The sequence below is a fragment of the Chaetura pelagica genome, unplaced genomic scaffold (genome assembly GCF_000747805.2).
Source record: "Chaetura pelagica isolate M959 unplaced genomic scaffold, ChaPel_1.0 scaffold83, whole genome shotgun sequence".
Classification (NCBI taxonomy): Eukaryota; Metazoa; Chordata; class Aves; order Apodiformes; family Apodidae; genus Chaetura; species Chaetura pelagica.
In genome coordinates, this window is record NW_009952893.1 from 3,655,546 (window position 1) to 3,677,022 (window position 21,477).

The 21,477-nt window shown below is 46.8% G+C and overlaps 1 protein-coding gene and 4 non-coding genes across 5 annotated transcripts in view; 3 read left to right on the top strand and 2 right to left on the bottom strand.

Moving 5' to 3' along the window:
* The first annotated feature begins 1,556 nt into the window (after positions 1-1,556).
* Positions 1,557-1,629, top strand: TRNAR-ACG. Its single transcript has one exon. It is a non-coding gene; the product is annotated as a tRNA-Arg (tRNA).
* Positions 1,630-3,371: 1,742 nt separating this feature from the next.
* Positions 3,372-3,444, bottom strand: TRNAR-ACG. The gene has a single exon. It is a non-coding gene; the product is annotated as a tRNA-Arg (tRNA).
* Positions 3,445-3,609: 165 nt separating this feature from the next.
* Positions 3,610-3,699, top strand: TRNAY-GUA. The gene is given in 2 exon segments: positions 3,610-3,646; positions 3,664-3,699. It is a non-coding gene; the product is annotated as a tRNA-Tyr (tRNA).
* Positions 3,700-7,388: 3,689 nt separating this feature from the next.
* On the bottom strand, positions 7,389-7,461 carry TRNAR-ACG. Its single transcript has one exon. It is a non-coding gene; the product is annotated as a tRNA-Arg (tRNA).
* A 6,273-nt stretch (positions 7,462-13,734) lies between these two features.
* TRIM55 (tripartite motif containing 55) overlaps positions 13,735-21,477 on the top strand; it is a 47,553-nt gene continuing 39,810 nt past the window's right edge. Inside the window, exon 1 of the mRNA XM_009995552.1 lies at positions 13,735-13,744. The gene's annotated coding sequence lies outside the window, so the exon portion shown is untranslated. The remainder of the gene's footprint in view (positions 13,745-21,477) is intronic.

The window sequence follows — 21,477 nt, forward strand, 5'->3', positions numbered from 1 at the left end:
CCCCCAATAGATTAAAGAATCCTTTGTGCCCTGGTGTTTTTTCCCTTTGCATGTGGTTATGAAACATTATCAAATCACCTTTCAATCTTCCCTTCTATAAGCTTAACAAAATGAGTGCTTTATATTTCTCCCTGTGAGTCATTAAGTCTCCAGCCATTAAATAATTTTTATGACTCTTTTTAGCACCCTCACCAACATCCTTTAAAAATATGGAGACCAGAACAGCACAGAGTATTGCAATAACAATCACACAGAAGTAAGCTCACCTCCCTCTATTCCTGTGTTTATATACCCATGGACAGCACTAACCTTTTTCCCACAGCACCACATAAAACTTTCTTTTGGAATCATATATCTACTGTGACCCTTAAATTCCTTTCAGAGCCACTGCTTTTTGAGGCAACCCCCCCATTCTTTAGGCTTAACTTGCATTCTTTATTTCTCAGTCTGTTATCTGGCATTTGGTGAGACAGAACGAAATACTTTTTGATTGAAGGATATGCATTTGCCAAGTAAAGTACCTCCTTCAATCACCTTTCTTTTTCCATGCCATCCGTCCTCATCTCTTGTGCAAGGTTATCAGAAGTGATTTGATATTCACTTCCATGTAGTTGATGGAAATGTTTTTAAAGTTTGCTGCTAAAAGCTTTCTTATATCCCAGGCAATAAAAGCAGGGAGAGGTTGACACCACTGGCTGGGAGTGGGCTTTGTTTCACTCTTAAGCAAGGTATCTTCTTAAAAATGCCTCCAAACACAGAATCCAAAGAGGTCTCTTTTTTCCACACAGCTGAATGAAGAAAGACAGAACAATACAGCTGGAGGAAAAGAGGCATAGATAAATCAGTCAACTTGCTAACAGTCATGCTCAAAAGTGAGGAATGGGATTCCCATTTCTATATCTTTTTGTTTGTGTGCCTTGCCTAACCAGCCATAGAATTTTTGCCTCTTTTCCATGTATTTTCCCTCTTTTTCTAACAAGAAAAGAAAGAAGAAAAAAAAGAAAAAGAAGAAGAAAAAAAATAAAGAAAAAGAACTGCCACTGTTTTCTTCATCTGTCTGTCTTTCTAAAGGTGGTACACTACCTGAAACAGAATTTATGGTCAGTAGAAGTTGTATGCTGAGATTATGGGAAGCTGCTTCAAGTAGATGGTCTAACTAAGTAACTACAGTGGCCTTCTCTGACTTTAAAAGAATTTTTTTTTTTGGTGTTAGCTTTAGGAACAATTTGGGTGCCTTTGCTAGTGGTCAGTTTTTTGTACACTTGAGTTCTCTCGTCAACAGCAAAAGATGTGTTTGAATATAAGTTGGTCAGGAGATAAGTGGATGTTCAAGTGTTGCCCACACCACTGTTAGAGGTGTCTTTACAAATAAAGAGAATGAGTGTAAAGGTTGTGAGAAGAAACAAACATCTGACTTGGAGCCAGGTCTGCTGGGAAATTTATGGACAAAGAAGAGAAAAATTCCTGGAGAGGAGGGAGGGTACACACAGGGGACGGTGCAGAGGGGGGAGGGTGCAGAGGGTACAGATGGAAGGAAGAGGAGAAATTGCAACGTGGGGCCAGTGGCGCAATGGATAACGCGTCTGACTACGGATCAGAAGATTGTAGGTTCGACTCCTGCCTGGCTCGGGTTTATTTTTCTGCACACGCACGGACGGGGATTGTTTTCCCCCGAGTTTGTCACCATCCAGCAGCGTTTCCGTGCCCGGCGCAGCGCTGTCCTGTTGTGTCTCCGCAGGCAGCCTGTGAAACAACACCCATCCGCAGCCTTTGCAAACCACCTGCTCCTGCAGCGCCTCAACTGCGTTCCTTGTGCAGACACACTCACCGCAGCAACGCCCGTCAGTGACAGCGGGAAACAAACGTCCCGCAGGCCCCAGGAGAGGAGCCCGGAGCTCCTCGCTGGCCTGACCAATGTGCTTTGTCATCCGTGACAAATGACATCACAGAAACCCCCTGAGGCCTGTACAGGCAGCAGAAGGGAAGGCTGCTGCTCTCCTTGTGGCTGTCCCCTCGTCCTGAGAAGCTGAAAGGGACAGAAAGCAGCGCAAACCTCCCATAATCCAGAAAGAAGCAGCCGTGCCCTGCTGCAGCGCCTGGACCCTCACAGGTCTGACCCCCCCGGAGTGCTGAGGGAGCTGGCAGAGGAGCCCAACAAGCTGCTCTCAGTCATTTGTCACAGTCCTGGTGAACAGGGCAGGCCCCAGGCAGCTGCAGGCTGGCCAGCACATCCATCAGCAGGCAGGGCCAAAGGGAGGACCCTGCGCCCTGCAGGCCTGTCAGCCTGACCTGGGCACTGGGGAAGATTATGGAGCGGTTCTTCTTGAGCGCAGGACAGGCAGGGGGTCAGGCCCAGCCAGGCAGGGGTCCTGCTTGATGAACCTCGTTTCCTTCTGTGACCAGATCATAGAATCACAGAATCTTAGGGGCTGGAAGGGACCTCAAAAGATCATCTAGTCCAACCCCCCTGCCAGAGCAGGGTCACCTAGAGTACAACACACAGGAACTCATCCAGGTGGGTTTTGAATGTCTCCAGTGAAGGAGACTCCACAACCTCCCTGGGCAGCCTGTTCCAGGGCTCTGTCACTCTCACAGTCAAAAAAAATTTTCGGATATTCACCCTGAACCTCCTATGCTCCAATTTGCACCCATTACCCCTTGTCCTATCACTGGTCATCCCTGAGAAAAGCCTAACTCCGTCCCCCTGACACTCACCCCTTACATATTTGTAAACATTGATGAGGTCACCCCTCAGTCTCCTTTTCTCCAAGCTCAAGAGTCCCAGCTCCCTCAGCCTTTCCTCATAAGGGAGATGTTCCACTCCCTTAATCATCTTTGTAGCTCTGTGATGATGAGGGAAAGGCTGTGTACCGTGTCTACCTGGACTTTAGTAAAGCCTTTGACACTGTGACCCGCAGCGTGCTCCTGGAGAAGCTCGTGGCTCAGACAGAGGCACCCTTCGCTGTGTAAGAAAGACAGCTGGGCAGCCAAGCCCAGAGAGTTGTCATGAGCAGAGCTCAGTTCTGGGGCCAGTCTTTGTTCAGTATCGTTATGAACGATCTGGGTGAGGGGATTGAGTGCATCCCTCAGGAAGTTTGCAGATGATGCCAAATTGGGTGGAAGTTTTAATATGCTCAGGGGTAGGAAGGCTCTGCAGCGGGACCTGGACAGTCCTTGGGTCTCCCGCTTTTCCACTTCATGTCCACGACCACGTGACAGTCATCGAGAGTGGAACCCGGAAAACTTTCTGGAGAACGTGTAACTCGGGGTGTCCATCTAAATAGGACAAAATGCAAGTCCCCACGTGAGCCTGGCGGTGTTTTGCAGCCTCCTCCGTGAAAACAGGGCGGACAGACGCGCCAAAAGCAGAGCGAGCCAGGCAGGAGTCGAACCTACAATCTTCTGATCCGTAGTCAGACGCGTTATCCATTGCGCCACTGGCCCCGCGCGCAGTCGCGGTCCCCCCCCGCGCCCCCTCACGGACCCCGCCCTGGGGCGGCCCCGCCATGCGCATGCGCCGTGCGAAGGCAGCGGGCGGGCTGGGGCAGAGCGCGCATGCGCAGCCGTCCTGATGCCTCATTGGGCGGGCGCGGGGGCATTGCGCAGGTCCCTTCGATAGCTCAGCTGGTAGAGCGGAGGACTGTAGAGGCACGGCCCGCGGGAATCCTTAGGTCGCTGGTTCGATTCCGGCTCGAAGGAGACGCTTTGTTTTTTTCCATGGCCTGTCCTTCCCGAAGGCATTTGAGTTGTATTGACCCCTCGGCGGGCTCTTGGTAGATGTTAGGAGCCCGAAGATCGGGCCCTGTGTGGTTTCATTTGCTTTTTCCCACCGTTGCGGTTCTCACGGGCGGAGGGGGGTTGGTTTCACCTGAGTTGTCCCCATCGAGCATCCTCAGGGCCCTGGGGAAGGCTGCCGCTTCATTGTGGCTGTGCCCCTGTCCTGAGCAGTGTCAGCACATCCCTGCTCTGCAGGTGAATGAAGTGTGGTTTAACCAAACCAAACAAAAAAAACCAACAAAACAACCAAAACATTTTTTACATACCTGAATACTACGTGTTTTGCAGCGTGCAAGGATCAGCTCGCAGGCAGGAGGGGTGAGGAGGCATCCCCAGGGATCTCAGCAGGACCTGAGAAGGCATCCCCAGGGATCTGAGCATCACCTGAGAACTCACCCCCAGGGATCTGAGCGTGACCTGGGAACGCATCCCCAGAGCTGAGACTGCTCCACTGCTTCAGAGCAGCCACAGCCTGCGGATTCAGCACCACTTTACTGCAGAAGAGTGGTTGGTGTGGCTGTGACTCAGTAACGGAGGCAGGTAGCTCTAGTGCTGCTAAGGTTTGGAATCTCCTTCCTTTGCTCCGGCAGTGGGCAGCGCCGGGCCAGGACACCAGGGTTTGCCAACTGGTGAGAGGCAGCAGAAGGAAGGGGCCCCCAACACGCCATGCACAGTCCCCGAGTCCCTCGCTTTTCCACTTGGTGCTCATGATGATGTGGCAGTCACTGGGAATAGTATCCCGACGGCTTTCTGGAGAGTGGGTAGCTTGGGAGATGTCTGTTTAGAAGGAGTAAAGGGCACATCTGAGGGCACAGTGCTCGGCAGTTTCTGTGTGAGTGCAAGTGTTTCAGTGGCTACCCCAGCATCCCTGCTGGTGGCAGGAGTGGTGCCACCCAGGCAGGGGTTCCCTTTTTTGGAGGGGGAAAAAGTAAATGCCACAAAAATGTGACAACCCTGCAGTAAACATTGAAATCCATGTTGCAGTGATGCTTTTGGAATTGCTTAGTTATATCAGGCATCATCCTGCATGATGCCAAAAATTTAGATATTTCTAGCTCAGTCTTGGCTAGTTTTATTAGGTCTTCTTTCCAGGGTGATCTTTGGGGTGCTAGTTCAGCTCTGGACAGGCTCTCCTCATATTGCATTTTGCTTTACATGGTGATGGAGAAGGAGCTGTGGGAGAGGGCCCAGAGTTCCTTTTTACAGAAGGGGTCTAATTCGGAGGGACATGGGCTCACTTAGGATGCAGTAAATAACTGGCCAGTACTCACACTCTGCTTTTTTTTTTTCCTGTCTTCTCTTCTGTTGTACTGTCAGCCCTCTCCTGTTCCCATCCAGTCTTCTCTTTCATTACAGGTGCTACGTGGTTTGCAGAAAAACACACTTGGCAGTGACTCCTGCCTCGGAGGGAGTGAACGTGCCTGAAGGCGGCCAAGCCCGCTGGGCTGGCAGGGGAGGAAGGGAAGTTTTCTCCTTCAAAAGAACCCAGAATGAGTCTTCTCTATGTGAGAGTGTTTTTCTGGGGTAGGTCTCAGATGTGAGAGCAAGACTCACTGTATAACAGAGTACAGGCAAGATCATCAGCAGGGAAACAGCTGTATGAAGCTCAGCAGGACTCAGACCTGCCAGCTCCTGCCTGGCACTTTGACATCCCTGGGCCCTGATACCTCCATTAATTAGTGCATTTCTGTGCATGCACGTAGACACACACTTGCATGTGCACCAGCCACCTTTTCTCCTTTCTCCACCAGCATGATGCAGTGCATTGGGAGTGTCCACTGTGTGCCCATTGTCTCTACATGTTTGCACACACCAGAAATCAAATCTGAATCCACAGTCTAAAAGTGCACATCCCTGTGCTGCAGCTCCGCGTGGGGCAGGGCACAGGCTTCATCCAGGGGCTAAAGGCTGAATTCTCTTGGAGAACAGAATAGGATAGAGTAGAGTAGAGTAGAGTAGAGTAGAGTAGAGTAGAGTAGAGTAGAGTAGAGTAGAGTAGAGTAGAGTAGAGTAGAGTAGAGTAGAGTAGAGTAGAGTAGAGTAGAGTAGAGTAGAGTAGAGTAGAGTAGAGTAGAGTAGAGTAGAACAGAACAGAACAGAAAATAACATGGGAAGGGGAAGGGGAAAGAGAAGGAAGGGGAAGGGGTTGGTGCCCCAAGCCTGTCAGTGTCTTGACAATGCCTCTAACAACATGCTTTAGCTTTGGGTCAGCCCAGAACTGGTCAGTTGGACAGATGACTGCTGTAGGTCCCTTCCAGCTGAACTATTCTGTTTTATTCCATTCTTCTGGAGAAGCAACCATCTCCTTTCCCCCTCAGTGTCCATCTCCAAGACATTTTTTCTCTCCCACCCACCCAGAAAGTATTGATATGCATGCAGTGTGTTACTCATCAGTTAAAAGGAAGGAAGAAAAAACCCCCCCCAAAAAACACCCCACAAATAAAAAGATAAAGGCACATCAGAATGAAAGCCAGGAAAGAAAAAAAAACACCTCAGAAAATGTAAGTATCAGTCTCAGGACTTAATATATGCTAAACAACTATTCTTCCTCTTGAACTTTGGCCCCATTGCATTAATGTAAGTGCTTGGCTCCAATTTCCATTCTTCTAGGATGTGCTTATATACTTAAATGTTCTATATGCATTTTACTACAGTAACAGCCTATTCTGTGCTTGGACGATAGTGTAGATTGCTAAATACTTAATTAGGAGGAAAATATTAGTGACTGGTAACCTGTAAGTGCTTAATTATTTCTGTATCTTGTCTCCAGCAAGGGCAAACAAGCAGCTGTGTATGTATCCTAGTCAATAATTTGTGTCACTTAACGACTAAACATGCCAGAGATTATAAAATCCCTGCTCATAAGACACCTCATTCTGATACATGGGGTCAACAGAGTGAGGTGGGCAGGCAAAACAGATGGATCAGTGGTTGTTAAGAGGCCTGATGGGTACAGGGGGACACACCTGATCCAACAAAAACAGGGAATAGAATAAATCACAGAAGAGTTAAGAGTGTGAGGATAAATATTTTCAGACCTCCTGGAGAGCAATTTCAAAGGAAAGATGGTGAAGATTTTCCCACATGACAATGGATGTCATTTGAGATACATGGCATGTGCATAGACAAGGTGTCCCACTGATCACAGAGCTGGAAAACACTGGAAATGAAAAAGCATCTTTCCTGATTTTGTTAGTATCTGAAAACATTATCTGAATTATCTGAATAAATACATCTGAATTATTATTTCTTTACTACTACTTTTGTTTCGGTTTGGTTTTGGTTTATTTTATTTTACTTTTTCTTGAGTATTCTTATGAACATCACTATTTCTTGGCTAGTTTTTTCCCAGTGGGATTGGGAAAGATCCATGTAATTACCAGGATTTTAAAACAATATTAAGAAAGAATACTAAGAAAGAATACTAGGAAAGAATACTAAGAAAGAAAGAATACTACTAAGACGACGACTACTACGAAGAAGAAGAAGAAGGAGAAGAAGGAGGAGAAGAAGAATTACTATTAGTAACTTAAATAATAATAACAATAATGATGACTCTTTTTGGAGCTAGAATTAATCCCGGTTAAAATAAAGAAAAAGGTGTGACCGAGCGAGCCAGGCAGGAGTCGAACCTACAATCTTCTGATCCGTAGTCAGACGCGTTATCCATTGCGCCACTGGCCCCTGGCGGCCAAACGGGGCAGCGCGGGTGGTGTTGAGGGGTGCCCCACCCCCCCCCAGCCCCGCCCAAACCTGATACTGAGGGTCAGGAGCAAAGTCTTGCCCATCCCGGTGCCATGAACAAGAGTGGAAGGTGGTTAGGTCCCTTAAAGAATCACCAACAGAAGTAGAATGGGAGGAAAAGGTGATTTTAACCTAGATCAGTGAAAGTGCAACTTGATGGAGTGGGGTGGCCAGGTCCACTTCCCATGTGGAAGGAATGTGTAGGGGTTGGAATTGGGTTGGGGCGATTTACACAGCGATTGGAGGGAAGGATTTGTGCAGAGAGAGGGGAGGCTGAGTCAGGAAGGGGTAGGAGTGATTTGCACAGGGATCAGGGGAAAGGGAGAAGGGAGACCCTCCCATTGAGGCACGAGGGGCAGAGTGGACCCCCTTGCTTTGTAAAATCCTCTTAGTCTTGGTGCAGCTGGATCCACTGCTCATCCCAGGCTTGGTCAGCAGCTTATGACTGAAGAGTTTAGGTGCAGAGATTTCAGTGGTTTAGAAGTTTAACACATAACTGTGGGTCTGGGGTGATTTGGAATAGTAGCAATTTGAGGTTGATTTGCACTGTTGTAGCAAATAATTAAATTAGGTTATATAATCTTCTAGCAATACTTAATTAATAGCAGCTCTTAACTAATCAATAATCCACAATTGGTTTTAATCAAACACAGTGATTCAATTGAAGGTTTAACAAAGTTTCTAAATGAAATTGCTTACACACACACACACAGACATCGATGCTCACCTATGTTAAGATGTTAATCAATGCTGGTACCTAATGATCTTCACAGTCCACAAAAAGGAGCTGTAGTGAAACACCCTCCCAGTTGGTCTCCGTGTTATTGAATAGTAAATTAAATAGTAAATTACCCACTAAGATTCAATCTTTTTATTTCAGCAAAATGAAAAGTAGTGAACTACTCACTCATTTTCCTTCAGACAGGCAAACTTCCTTCACCACGCATGAGGCAGCAGCCTGCTGCAATTCCAGGGATCTCCGAAGGGGCTCATTATAGGATCAATATTTATAGGGTCACAAGGTGGTTGACTTTGGCCAGTATTTTTTTGCTGTGTCCTCACTTTGTGTCAGGTGATGTTTGGCAGCTTTCAGAGTGGGCTCTGATGTGAGCAGGAAGGGGTCTCAGGTGCTTTTCCCAGCCGGCAAAGTTCTGGGTATGGTTAGGGGGTGCCTGATCACCCCAAATCACTGTATTTACACTCAGACAGGACAGTGCTGAGTTGTTTCAACTCACTGCTCCCAGGAGGCAGGTCAGAAAGTGCCAGATGGTCGCAGCCCACTGCACTTGCTTTTGAACCAAGAACAACCTTGGGCCCATCCACCTTGTACCTACAGCAAGAACAACCTTGGCCGGTGCTGGCATCACAGTGTGGCCCCGTGAGGCCAGGGGGGATCTGCACCACCACACCTGGTCCTCAAGTGTCTGACCCCCGATGCTGCTCCTACCCCTCATCTTTGCTGTGCTGTTGTTTCTGAAAGGGAAAAAAGCACATTCTCCAGTAGCGGGAGGTGGTTGTGCCGTGGAAACTCCATTTTCCCACCAGCATTCCAGGTCTAAGCTCTATATCTGATGATACTGCACTTTGCAACTACAAGCTGGGAACAAGTCACATCGTGTCACCTGCTGCAGTTATCTATGCTGAAAGGAAAAAAGAAAAACATCATAATGTCATCCAGCTCCCAAATGCTGGGAGTTGTGTCATGGCCCTTTGCTCATAAACTGTGTTTCCCCAAACCGCAGCAGCCCCTGGGGCCAGCAGAGCCTGTCTGCTCCCATGGTGTCTGGAGTAGGAATTGCAGCTGCTGGGAGGAGAAGGTAGGATCTGCCTCTCCGTGATGCTGTAGCAGAAGAGCCTTGTAGCCTTCACCCCACACTTGGGCCTGCCTAAACAGAAGGACCCCAGAGCAGACAAACAAGACCTGCAGGGCTGGGAGAGGCTGTGTGGTGGGGCTCTGAGCTGATCCATTCAGGGGCATAAGGGCAGCTCTGAAGCCACCAAGCACCTTGTCTTCCAGGTAACCCCCACTCACTGTCACACCAAAACCTCTCCCATTACAACGTGCCTGACTCATCTCTGCATGTTGGTTCCTGCTCCAGCCTCTGAGTTACTCGTGGTCTGTACCCCATATTTTCCTCCTGCAGCTCAGGTGCCAGAGACGATGCTCTTCAGTGGTGTTAGAATAAATGCCAAGATGGGCTTTGCCCTTGAAACCGTACAAAACACCATGTTGGTGCTCCAGGAAGGAGATCCATGGCCTGGTGACTGTGGTCTTGGTCACTTGGAATGCTCTGCAAAGGCCACAACATCCCAGAACTTGTTTTCCAGTTTTTTTTGTTATCAACCAGATGCAAAGTAAGTTTTGCTTTCCTAGGGAGAACCTCACAGATTTATAACATTTTGGATTCAGTCTCAGGACACATAGGTGATGCTTGCTGCCTGATTTTTATGAGCCCTTTGCTGACCTTATGGCTGCCAAACACGGTGGCCCATCACTGATAATAACCTGGGTGTCAGTGAGCTGCTGGGTTCCTTCTGATAGTAATTTTGGATTGCTGTTGGTTTTCTGGCCTGGCATGTCTCCGTTCAGGCTTTCATGAACAGGTCTGCACCAGAGAGAGCCTGGCTGCTGAAAAACAAATGCATATTTAGCCATAGCTCCATTTGGCCAAAAAAAAACCAACCCAAAACCCAGTTAGCCAACACTGGACATTAGGGAGCATGGAGGAAAAAAAATGAAAGGAAAAGAAAAAGGAAAAGGAAAAGAAAAAGGAAAATGAAAAGAAAAAGGAAAAGAAAAAGAAAAAGGAAAAGAAAAAGAAAAAGGAAAAGAAAAAGAAAGAGAAAAAGAAAAAGAAAAAGAAAAGAAAAGAAAAGAAAAGAAAAGAAAAGAAAAGAAAAGAAAAGAAAAGAAAAGAAAAGAAAAGAAAAGAAAAGAAAAGAAAAGAAAAGAAAAGAAAAGAAAAGAAAAGAAAAGAAAAGAAAAGAAAAGAAAAGAAAAGAAAAGAAAAGAAAAGAAAAGAAAAGAAAAGAAAAGAAAAGAAAAGAAAAGAAAAGAAAAGAAAAGAAAAGAAAAGAAAAGAAAAGAAAAGAAAAGAAAAGAAAAGAAAAGAAAAGAAAAGAAAAGAAAAGAAAAGAAAAGAAAAGAAAAGAAAAGAAAAGAAAAGAAAAGAAAAGAAAAGAAAAGAAAAGAAAAGAAAAGAAAAGAAAAGAAAAGAAAAGAAAAGAAAAGAAAAGAAAAGAAAAGAAAAGAAAAGAAAAGAAAAGAAAAGAAAAGAAAAGAAAAGAAAAGAAAAGAAAAGAAAAGAAAAGAAAAGAAAAGAAAAGAAAAGAAAAGAAAAGAAAAGAAAAGAAAAGAAAAGAAAAGAAAAGAAAAGAAAAGAAAAGAAAAGAAAAGAAAAGAAAAGAAAAGAAAAGAAAAGAAAAGAAAAGAAAAGAAAAGAAAAGAAAAGAAAAGAAAAGAAAAGAAAAGAAAAGAAAAGAAAAGAAAAGAAAAGAAAAGAAAAGAAAAGAAAAGAAAAGAAAAGAAAAGAAAAGAAAAGAAAAGAAAAGAGCTCTTCTTTCCATTCCTTAGGAGCAGGGTGGGATTCACATAACCTGCTGCCAGGGAAAATACCAGCTGCTGGAGACAGACGTTAGTCACCGCAGTCCTACCTGAACACACATCATCCTCAGCAGCTGTGAGTTGGACAGACTGCTGTGATAAGTGATGGCTTTTGGTTTGACTTGCTTGTGGGTGCTCCTTCAAGCCATGGACCATCCTGTGGGGTACTGAAGGTATTGTATTCTGCATAACGAGGATGGTGAGAGTGAAGGTTGAAAGGAGGATGACCCAGTTCAGCATCTCCCTGCTCCAAAGTAAGGCCATCTCACATCTCCTTCCCTCTTCTCCACTACAGAATTTGCCTTTATGTTTTGGTAGACTGTGGGCACTCCCAGCACGTGGGTCAACTTGATTATCCAGCAAAGAAGTGGTAATTTTCTAAATGGACAGTGAGGTGAATCAGCTCCACTGGTGCAAAGGAGGAGACCAGACCTTGCAGCCAGGGCCAGCACAAGGAATTCAAGAGGCATAGGCTGCTCCATCTTGCTGGCCAGAGCAGCTCAGATGCCTGCAGTGGCTTGTCAAACTGCAGCCTGAAGGAGGAGGGTCGTGCTGAGACAATGAACCAGAAGACATGGAGTGGGAGCAAGGTGTGGGAAGAGGAGAAGGCATCCAGTAGGTGAGAGGTAGAGCCATTGTCTGCCTCCGCAGACACTTCACTTTTGGTCTGTTACTTCCATCCTCTTTATTTTCTTTTTTACTCTACTTTTTGCATGTGCTACTAAGGTGGGCGGTGAAGATGAGGCCAAATTCCTACTGATTGCCTCAGGCAAGTGCAGGGGGTTAAGCACAGAGAGGAGCAGCTCCTTCATAAGCAGAGACTTGCAAATAGCTCCTCATTTGCAGATGGCTTTTGTTTTTTTTCCCCTTGAATTAATCTTGAAAAAACACAAAGTGAATGAAAGAGGGTGAATGTGTCCAAATAACTGGTGGGTGTGTAACAACTGGAAGAATGTAATTGCAAACAGAAGTTTGCAGGGGCGGAGGTAGCACCTTTTTTCCAGTTGGGCAGCTTGGACTTACACCTATTCCTCCAGCTGGCAGCCAGAGAGATGATCCACCACATGCCTGGGCCGGGCGGGATGGAGGGCTCCCATGTGTTCACTCAGAGATCCCAGGCTTTTACCCCTGCTGCCATGCAGGAATGAAGGACAATGTTAGAAAAGGGCAGTTTCTCGGATATCCAGGCACTTCTAACAGATTTGCCCTGAGCAAACAAGGCGCCTGTGTGTTCCCAGATGGAGCAGCAGTGGGGTGGTGCCCTGCCACTTGGGAAGCAGGTCCCAGAGAGGTGGGCTCTGCTTGAACCCAGGACAGGGCTGCAGCTAAGAATAATTATTTGAGGCAAAACCTTGGTTGAGTAGGGAGCCATCCTCATGCCTGGAGGAAGCTGTTGCCAGAGCAGGGAAACTAGGCTAGTGGCCTGAGGAGAGGATCAATGTAAGTAAGAGCTGGAAACAAGAAGGACAGACACAAAGGCGTGGGCAGGTAGGGAACGATGGTTGCACCTGACAGTGCGCCAAGCCTACCTGTGGTGGCTGCTCCTAACCTCTTTTGATAGCTTTCCTGGCAGAGAGGCAGGCTACAAATACATGTAGCTTTTTACAAAGTTGCTGGTTCAGTTCAGGCTCAGGGGGGATTCTCTCCTTTTTTCTTGCTCAGCACATGGTGCAAGACCACAAATCCACCAACGAAACCCGCAGAAACCCCTGGGAATCAGCTCTTCCTTGATGCTCTCATCCCTAGAAGATGCTTCTTTTCTGGCTGTTGCGGGTCCAGTGAGGCCCTGCAGCTGAGGGAGGGTGCATTCAGTAATGGTCTGGATGTTATGGAGAACAAGCTGGCAACCCAGAGTAAGGTGCCCCAAGCTCTACGTGGAGTTTTACCACATCCTTTGGAAAGGAACGAGTTATTAGTATCCAATTACAGTGAAATCATACTTAATTCAAGACAGGTTAAGACAAAAAGCAAATAAAAACATTTACTCATAGCTGCCAAGGCAGATAAAAGAGGTAGGTGGAGCAATGAGAGAAAACCAGGCTTCAGTTACTGGCTTTGAAGATTAAATCAGCAAGGCCATTCCCTCATATGCAGGCATTTTGCCACAGGGTCTCCTGACACAGTGAGGAGCAAGGAGCCTGTCTTCCTCCACACGTTACCCCTCAGGCTAAGCTGACCAAGAAGTATTTCCTCATGGGGCACCCAAGCGCCTCTCATGTCTGATTTCCTCCTAAAAATCCCAGGTCTTCTTTTCTGGGAAGGTCCACAGCTTTTGCACGGACATCCTCCTATTTCTTCCCTATCCAGGAGATGTGCTGGCTCTTCCTCTTGGCAAAAAGAAGAATAAATTCACTCCTTTTAGCATTACCTGGCCAGCTAACAATGCCTTGACTCAAGTGCTAAGTGAGAGTACTGTCATGGGAAAGGCACCGGCTCGATGCCTGGATGCCACCATTTTCTTCTGTTCATTCTTTTCTTAAAAACCTTTTTGTTCTGCAAGAATGTAAAGTTCTCCTCTTTGCCCTGCCTTACCATTATTATTCTGGTGGCCATATTGCAATGTGTGTGCCCCCAGTCAGCCTTGGTTTGAAGGGGATATCTTGGTTCCAGTGAGAAAAGGTGAGTCAGTCCACTGCATGAAGCATGGTAGAGCATAAAGGAGATGAAGGTTGATGTGGAAAGGATAAAAAGCAGATTGCTGTGGTGCTGTAAAGTGGAAGAGGGGGTGAGGAAGTTCTGATGGGCTTGGGGAATCACTCCAAAGGGCTTGTTGAATGCAGAGGACATCCTGGAACACTGTGCACACATGAGATCTCCTTTCTTACCTTGTTATTGTGTCTTTGTCCCTTTGTGCCTTCCATTTACCTCTTCAAACTTTCTCCTTCCTGCAGCATGTTTTCCTCCCTAAACTAGAAGGAAATGGCTCAGGTGCCTTCTCTGCCCCCCTGCCCAGTTCCTGCAGTGCATGGGGCCAGGGGAGGAGTGGGAACCACACCAGCCTGGGGCCAAAGAGCAGAGGCCCTGACCTCACTGCCTCTCACATGCTGGACAGGCACACCCCTCAGAAATGCTCACCAGCTGTGAAGCCACAGAAGCAATGAAATGGGACCTCCAAGATGGAAAAAGGTGAAGCTTCCTGACCTACAACTTGGCCCCTTCAGATGCTTTGTTTTTCGACTTCCAGCCTGGTGCAACAGGTGAATGTCAGCATAAAGAGGCTTTAACATGGGAACACACTAAGATGTCACAGGAGAAAGGATGGGAGAGTTGTCACCTTCTTTATGCCTGACTGGGTGGCTCCTGTCTTGGTAAAGAGGCATTTATACTCCTATGGAAGTGAAAAATGGCTGACTTCAGTTCCGGGGAACAAGCAGCCACTCTGGACACATTTCACATTAAAGTCTGCCAGAAGCCCAAGAAATTGGCTATGAGACGTGACATATCAGGAGCACCCTAATAAATGCAACCTGAGCTATGACACAGCTGATGGCTGTGGTCACTGGGAGTTACCCCTCCAGTCTGGGGACTGGTTCTGCTTGGCTGGGTGAGGTGGAGACAGGGCTGAAATTTGGGAAGAAAGCCCCAAATGCTTTGTCTTCTCCCCAGATTCTGGTATCAGATTCCTATGACGCAGTTTGCTGCCATGAACTGTTCATCCATGTTGCCCAGTCTGGACTGCAGGGAAATAGCACTTCACAGTGAGAGATGTGTATCCTCAGGCAGCCCAGGCAAAACAAAAATCTTGCTGCAAAGCAGCCCCTTCAGTGACAAGGTCAAAGCCTTTGAAGAGGTAAGTCAGATTTCTTCTGTGGCCAAAGGATTTGCTGTCTGCTTTTTCTTCCTTTGCATTCCCTTAACTCAGAAAGGCTGATTCCTGGGGAACAGCGTGATGGGAGGGGGGATGCAACCCTTTGCATGTGGACATAGGGTGGCATTCTTGGGTTGCTTCTTGAAGTGATAATTCAGAAAGACTGATAGACTGCTGCTTGGTACAGTGAGCACAATATCACAGCGGATGGCATCCCTCATCATAGCTTAAAGTGCATCCATTCAACTCCTGCTTGATTTGAAGGTGCTTCCAGCTGTTGTTCTTGCCAGCATCTGCATCTCTCTCATGCATTGTGCTCCCCTAAGCTTACGTCAATCTCACATGAGGGACTGCGGGAAAGAACTTGCCTGGAAAATGTCCAAAAAGCAAACTTGCTCTTCTAATCTGACTTTGAAAAGAAAAAAGACATTGGCACTCAGAAATGAATAGTCACGCTGCTTTTGCTATACACCTAAAGAGCATTTACAGAGCAAAGACAGACATGAAAGGAAAACAGAGAGAAGTCTGAAAAAATGGCAGAGGAAAAAAAGCTCAAGGATAGAGTTACCACCACTGCCACCAGTGCTAAGCAAGGGCTCAACCAGGTCTGGTAACCCCTGACTTCCTGAACTCCTTTCCAGCCTCACACCCAATTCAGTTTGTTTAACTGCAATACATTAAGGTTCAATCCTTTATCTTTCAACACTGAATCTCTGTTCTGCCCTGGAGGAATGACTCTCAAGATAGGGATGGATGAAAATATAACCTAGACCAGCCTAGGGAGCTGGGACCAAGTGTCAGCAGATCTTCGACATAATTTGAAGTCATGTGTTGAGTATAACCTTAGAACTGGTCTCTCCTTTGAATTACAGACCTCAGCATTGTCTTGGAGAAAAAGAATACCTGTGCTTCTCTGCTCTGCAGCTGAGAGACAGAGGGAGCATACTGAAATAGCATCAAGAGTGGCTTATGTCAAGCAGACCAGGACTAGGGAGAAACCTGATACTAGAGTAGGGCTGTATCTCTGCGAAGTGATGAGCTGACACCAGCTGGGAAGCCTGAGCTGGGTCAGTGCTGTCAAATGCAAGTCACTTCTCCTATGACTGTTACTGTCCTGGCAGCAGAGCTGGGGGCTATGGCAGTGGGGTTTGAAGGGAGCACTGTGGGCTGTTCAGGCCAGAGCAGGAGTTATATCTGTTCCCTGGTCAAAATTCCTACTGTTAAAACTCTGCAATCGCCTTTTCCTTAAATTCTGGTATGCTCAGGAGGGCCCCTGAGGATACTGCCACCTCTGTGCCACCTGTGTCCAGCCCTGCTGTCACAGTGCTGACTCCTCTGCTACTAAGCTGGTACTAAATACCCTGTTATTCCATAAAACGCAGGAACTCAGGGAGGAGCTGTCATTGCTTCCTCTCTGCTGGCAGGAGAGACATTCAGTGATGATTTACAAACAGGCTCTCATGGGATGCTGTGGCAGCAAAGCAGGGGGGAAGGGTCAGGTCTGTCTTTGAGAAGCAGGGACTGTGATAAAACAGTAAAGCACTTGGTTGGTTACTCTCCAAGAGGAAGTGGGATTCTCCCACTTTTCTAACTGGTTTTATTTCATTTGTATCCCTTCTTCCTGCATGTCTAATTCTTACTGCAGGGCATATTTGGGGGTGTGGAAAAGCAAGCCTGTGCCTGTTATCTGTGAAGCTTGTCCCTAGCCCTGGAGACCTATTTTGAGGTAGGGAGTAGTGCAGGGCTATTTCTTCCCCACATGCAGTACTTCCTAAATGCAATACTTTGGACATACTTTTATGCCTTACATGTGAAATGTAGATCTCCTTCTAGCAATAATGTGTTGAGGGGATGAGGACTTGGGAACCTCTGGGCCTGTAAAATTGTGTCTGGCTCAGGGAGATGCCGAACCACCAATCTCATGTTTGTTATTGCACAGCTTTGGCAGCCTGACTTTTCAGGCTCAATGATTCTGAGACTTTTGAGAACACAGATAATTACAGAGAATGTTATAAACCCCTTCTCCTAATCACCATTTCGGGTTGCCCTGCCTCCCTGAGGGGTATGGCCACCACTTCTTATCCTGATCTCAAGGTCTGTGAGGAAGCCAAGACTTTCTGTTGGAAGGACTTTCTGTTTCTTTGTGGTCCCTAAAGCCAGGAGACACTCGTGTCCATACTGGCCTGCTGGCATTGCTGGAGGGCAGCAGAAAGCCACAGGACCCTCCTTCTCCCAGGCAGGCAGCTGGGACCCACACCACTATGGCTTGGTCTCCCACTGGCAGCAGAGCCATGGTGCACAAAAGTGACTCCCCAGTGGAGTTCATCCATGGACTGTCCCTCTTTCAGGCTCTTTTAATCCAAATGTCTGAGGTTTTTCTGCTATAATTTATGTTGGTACTGCTGGTGAATCTGGAACAGAAATTATAATCTAGTTCATCTACCCTTTTATCCCATATTTCTTGCTGTTTGCTGCAAACTGTGGAAGCTCCCTGTGCATTGATAAGCCCAGAGAAGGCTACTTTTGAACACAGTCTAGCTCAGGTCAGTGTCTACCTCCGACTTCCTCTGAAAGAAAAGGGCAGGCATCATCCCTCTGACTTGTCTTTGTTGCTTGTCCCTGAAATCCTGTCTTCCTTCACATTTGATGTGCTCCCAGTGACTCACCCTTAAAAAGAACATTTTGAAAGATGCATTATCTCCTGTGCTGGTCCTTGTTTTCTTGGAGGTCTGAAACCATCTCTCAGGTTGTTTTTAAAAGGTCTCCAAATACTGTCTGCATATGGCCTACCATCCCCTACTATGAGGTACACAAATACATATATGTTGAGTGGAAAAATGTCAGTGTCAAAAGGCAACTGTTTTTGAAAGAACTTGTCTCTGTTGCAAAGGCTAAGTCATGTATACAGGTAGTTTCAGTATTTATTGCAGGATGTTTAGTAATCCAAATAAAATCATAAAACGCAAGATACCATTTGCAGTTCACCCTTGTATGGGTAGGAAGACTTTGTCTTAAAGCTGGCTCATCTGCTTAGCAAGTCGTTGCAAATATAAGTGAAACCTGAGTTTCTGCAGCATGCCAGCTGTAGGTGGGAATGCCCGTGCTCCCATCTGCTGCTGGGGGACTGCACACTATGGGGTAAAACGGCACAGAAGAAAGGTGAGATGGGTGGAGAGCCCCTCCACCCCCTGAGTGATGCTTGGCTAAAAATGCAAATATTTTCAGTCAAAACAACAAGCACTCTAAATCTCTTTTACTCTACATCTTGCCTACGGCTGGGCAGAAATAGAGGCAGCATCCTCATTTTTGGTAAGAAGTTGTATTGCTTGGGCAGCCAGGACTTCTGGCCAGAGGTGAGCAAGGCAGGACAGAGCTGGAGGGAGAGAGAGAGATGGGTCTGGGTCTTCACCAATGCAGTTCCCTGTCCTGTTCCCAAGAAGAGATGGAAGACAGGGTGTTGGCAGAACAGGGCACTGTCACCCCATGGACAAGGATGCTCTGATGCCAAGCTTGCAGAGTGGGCTTTGTCTCTGCTAGGCTCTGTGGTGAAAGGGAAGTCACATGGGGGTTACCTTCTAGTGGGGCAGATTTTCTGTGACTGACACCGTAGAGCTTCACACCACTGGTACAAGATAAGAGATTGCAGAGAGGAATTCTGTGAATGTAAAACCCAGGGGTGTCATTTATGGCATTGAAACCTGAACCTGGACATCATTTAACTTCTCCTTCCTCCTCCAAATCCCTCTCCTAAACCCACTGCTTTGCAGCCAGCCTTCTAGGCTCTCCTGGCCATCACTCCACAACCCACATGCTCTCATTGGCATCACTGAGACCTGGCAGGATGACTTCTATGACTGGAATGTCAAAATGGAGGGTTATAAACTCCTTAGGAAGGACAGGCAAGGGAGATGAGGTGGGGGTGTTGCCCTCTGTGTCAAAGACCAGCTGGAGTGCATGGAGCTCTCCCTGGGGACAGATGAGGAGCCAAGAGAGAGCTTATGGGTTAAAATTAAGGGGAAGAAAGGCCAACGTGACATCATGGTGGGGGTTTGCTACAGGTCACCTGCACAGGAGGATAATATAGATGAGGCACTATATAGACAGATAGGAGCAGCTTCACATTCACAAGCCATGGTCCTCATGGAAGACTTCAACCACCCTGACATCTGTTGGAAGAACAACTCTGCTAAATGCAAACAATCCAGGAGGTTCCTAGAGTGCAAAGATGATAACTTCCTTTTCCAAGTAATCAAGGAACCAACAAGGAGAGGTGTTGGACCTTGTCCTCACCAACAAGGAAGGGCTGGTGAGGGACGTTAAGCTTAAGGGCAGCCTTGGTTGTAGTGTCCCTGAAACTGTGGAGTTCAAGATCCTTAGGGCAGCAAGGAGGGCTCACAGCAAGCTTACTACTCTTGACTTCAGATTTCAGCTTCTTCAGGGATCTGCTCAAGAGAGTGTCTTGGGATAACATCCTGGAGGGTAGAGGGGCCCATGAAAGCTGGCTGGTATTTTTTGATTTAGTGATTGGTGAAGCCAATGTGGCTTCACTGAGGGCAAGTCATGCCTGACCAATCTGGTGGCCTTCTACAGCAAGGCTACAGAGATGATAGATGGGGGCAGAGCAACTGACGTCATCTACCTGGGTTTGTGCAAGGTGTTTGACACTGTCCCACATGACATCCTGGTCTCCAAACTGACAAGGCATAGATTTGACAGATGGACCACTCGGTGGATAAGAGATTGGCTGGATGGCCACACCCAGAGAATGGTGGTCAGTGGCTCAGTGTCCAAATAGAGGCAGGTGATGAGTGGTGCGAAATACTGTAAAATAAATAAATTTTAAAGTATTTAAAACGGAATTTTATTCTTGGTGATGGCTGGTAGACATTCAGAATTTCTGTTCAGGAGTAAGCTTAAAGCAAGTCCTCTTGTCCTTTGTTTGTCCCTTGAGAGACATCTTGGCTTGGTGGCTCTTGGAGGTGGAGATCTGTCAATGCTGGTGATCTTGCTCATGGATGTGGAAGGAGAGCAAGAGGAGGGTGATGGGACTGCCAGGGAGAATCAGAAGGATGCTTGGCGATTTCTTAGCATGAGTCCTTCAAAATCATCCATCTAAGCAATCAGTGCCAAAGAACAGCTGCAGGACCATCCCATGGCTCCACAGCCTCTTGGGCTTTGTTATTCTGTTGTTTGTTGTAGCACAGTCATCCAACATGTGGCTTTCCTGGCACTTCTCATCCAACCTTTGCAAGTACAGCCAAACCTCCGTGTTTCTTTATGTAAAACTCACTGCTGTGACTGGTAATACTTTGGCAGAAAAACCTGTACTAATCTTTGCATGTCTAAACTACATATTCCTGCCAGAAAAAAAAAAAAAAAAATCTGTTTAATCCTGTCTTCAGAAGGTGGGTTTATCTTTGGTTTGTTGGCCACTTTTTGCAGTTGTGCTGTTTATTATCTGTGCCATGTTAGTGTGCTTCAGCACATAGTGAGGGGACAAACAGCAGCAGACTGCTCCTCACCTTGCTGCCATCACACATCCTCTGCAGATGCATCAGTTGTCACACTCAGCCTGTTAACAGAAGGCTGTTGTGGGCTACCACAGGTAAATATAAATTCACCAGAAGCACATTCCAGAGGCACATTAGACCCTGAGAGGTGCCTTACTTTATTGTCCAAAGTTCTGGCAAAGCAGCATGATCCCCCAGCTTTTTTCCATGATGCAAACACCCCCTTCTCTTCATCACTATATCCTGGTGTTTCTGTGCCCTGACATTTCTAACCCTCAGCTTTTCTTCCCAGAGTTTCTCCTGTTTCTGCCTATGGAGGAAGCTGAAAGTTCATGCCTTGCTGGGCAAGAACCCCTTCCCTCATCTAATTCAAGGCCCCTTATTATGTGCAAGGGGCAGCTGACTCAGATTTAGGAGGGTAGGAATGAGACATTCGAATTCCTCCAGACACAAAAGTCACCTCTGACCCAGCCATGGAGGGAGAGAAAGAAGAGAAATATCTTCTTGCTGCTGCCAGGAAAGGCTCTTGACCACTCCTGCCAAAGCCCCAGCTGTCTGTGGCTCAGCTACTCAGCAGCTTCTCCTGCTTGGCTCTGTGCATTCATCTGCACCAGGCAGTCAAACCAAAGGTGTAATTTCAAGCAGGCTGAACTAAAGCTATCACAAATTTCCCATGAATGCAAGGCTTCATAAAAATCTACTTGTTTTTATGTGGCTTCTGAGAAATGTGTATGTTTACATAGGGCAAATTCTGGCTCCATGGTCTGCAAATGGGCACAGGATTTGACCCAAAACACTTTAAAAGTATGCAAGGTATTGAAAATAAAAAGTAGTCAATAACACACTGAATTTAATGTGATCCATTGCCAGTGCGTGCAGAGAATAGTAGTAATTTTCATGTGGAAATCAATGAAAACCTTCAGTTTAGTATTTCCCCAAAGTACAGTTTCCAGGCTGGTGTTGCATGCAGATAAAGGGCCCTGATTTGTAGTCAGGATCTGTCCCTGGGTGTGTAGGGGACTCGCTCAGCTGCT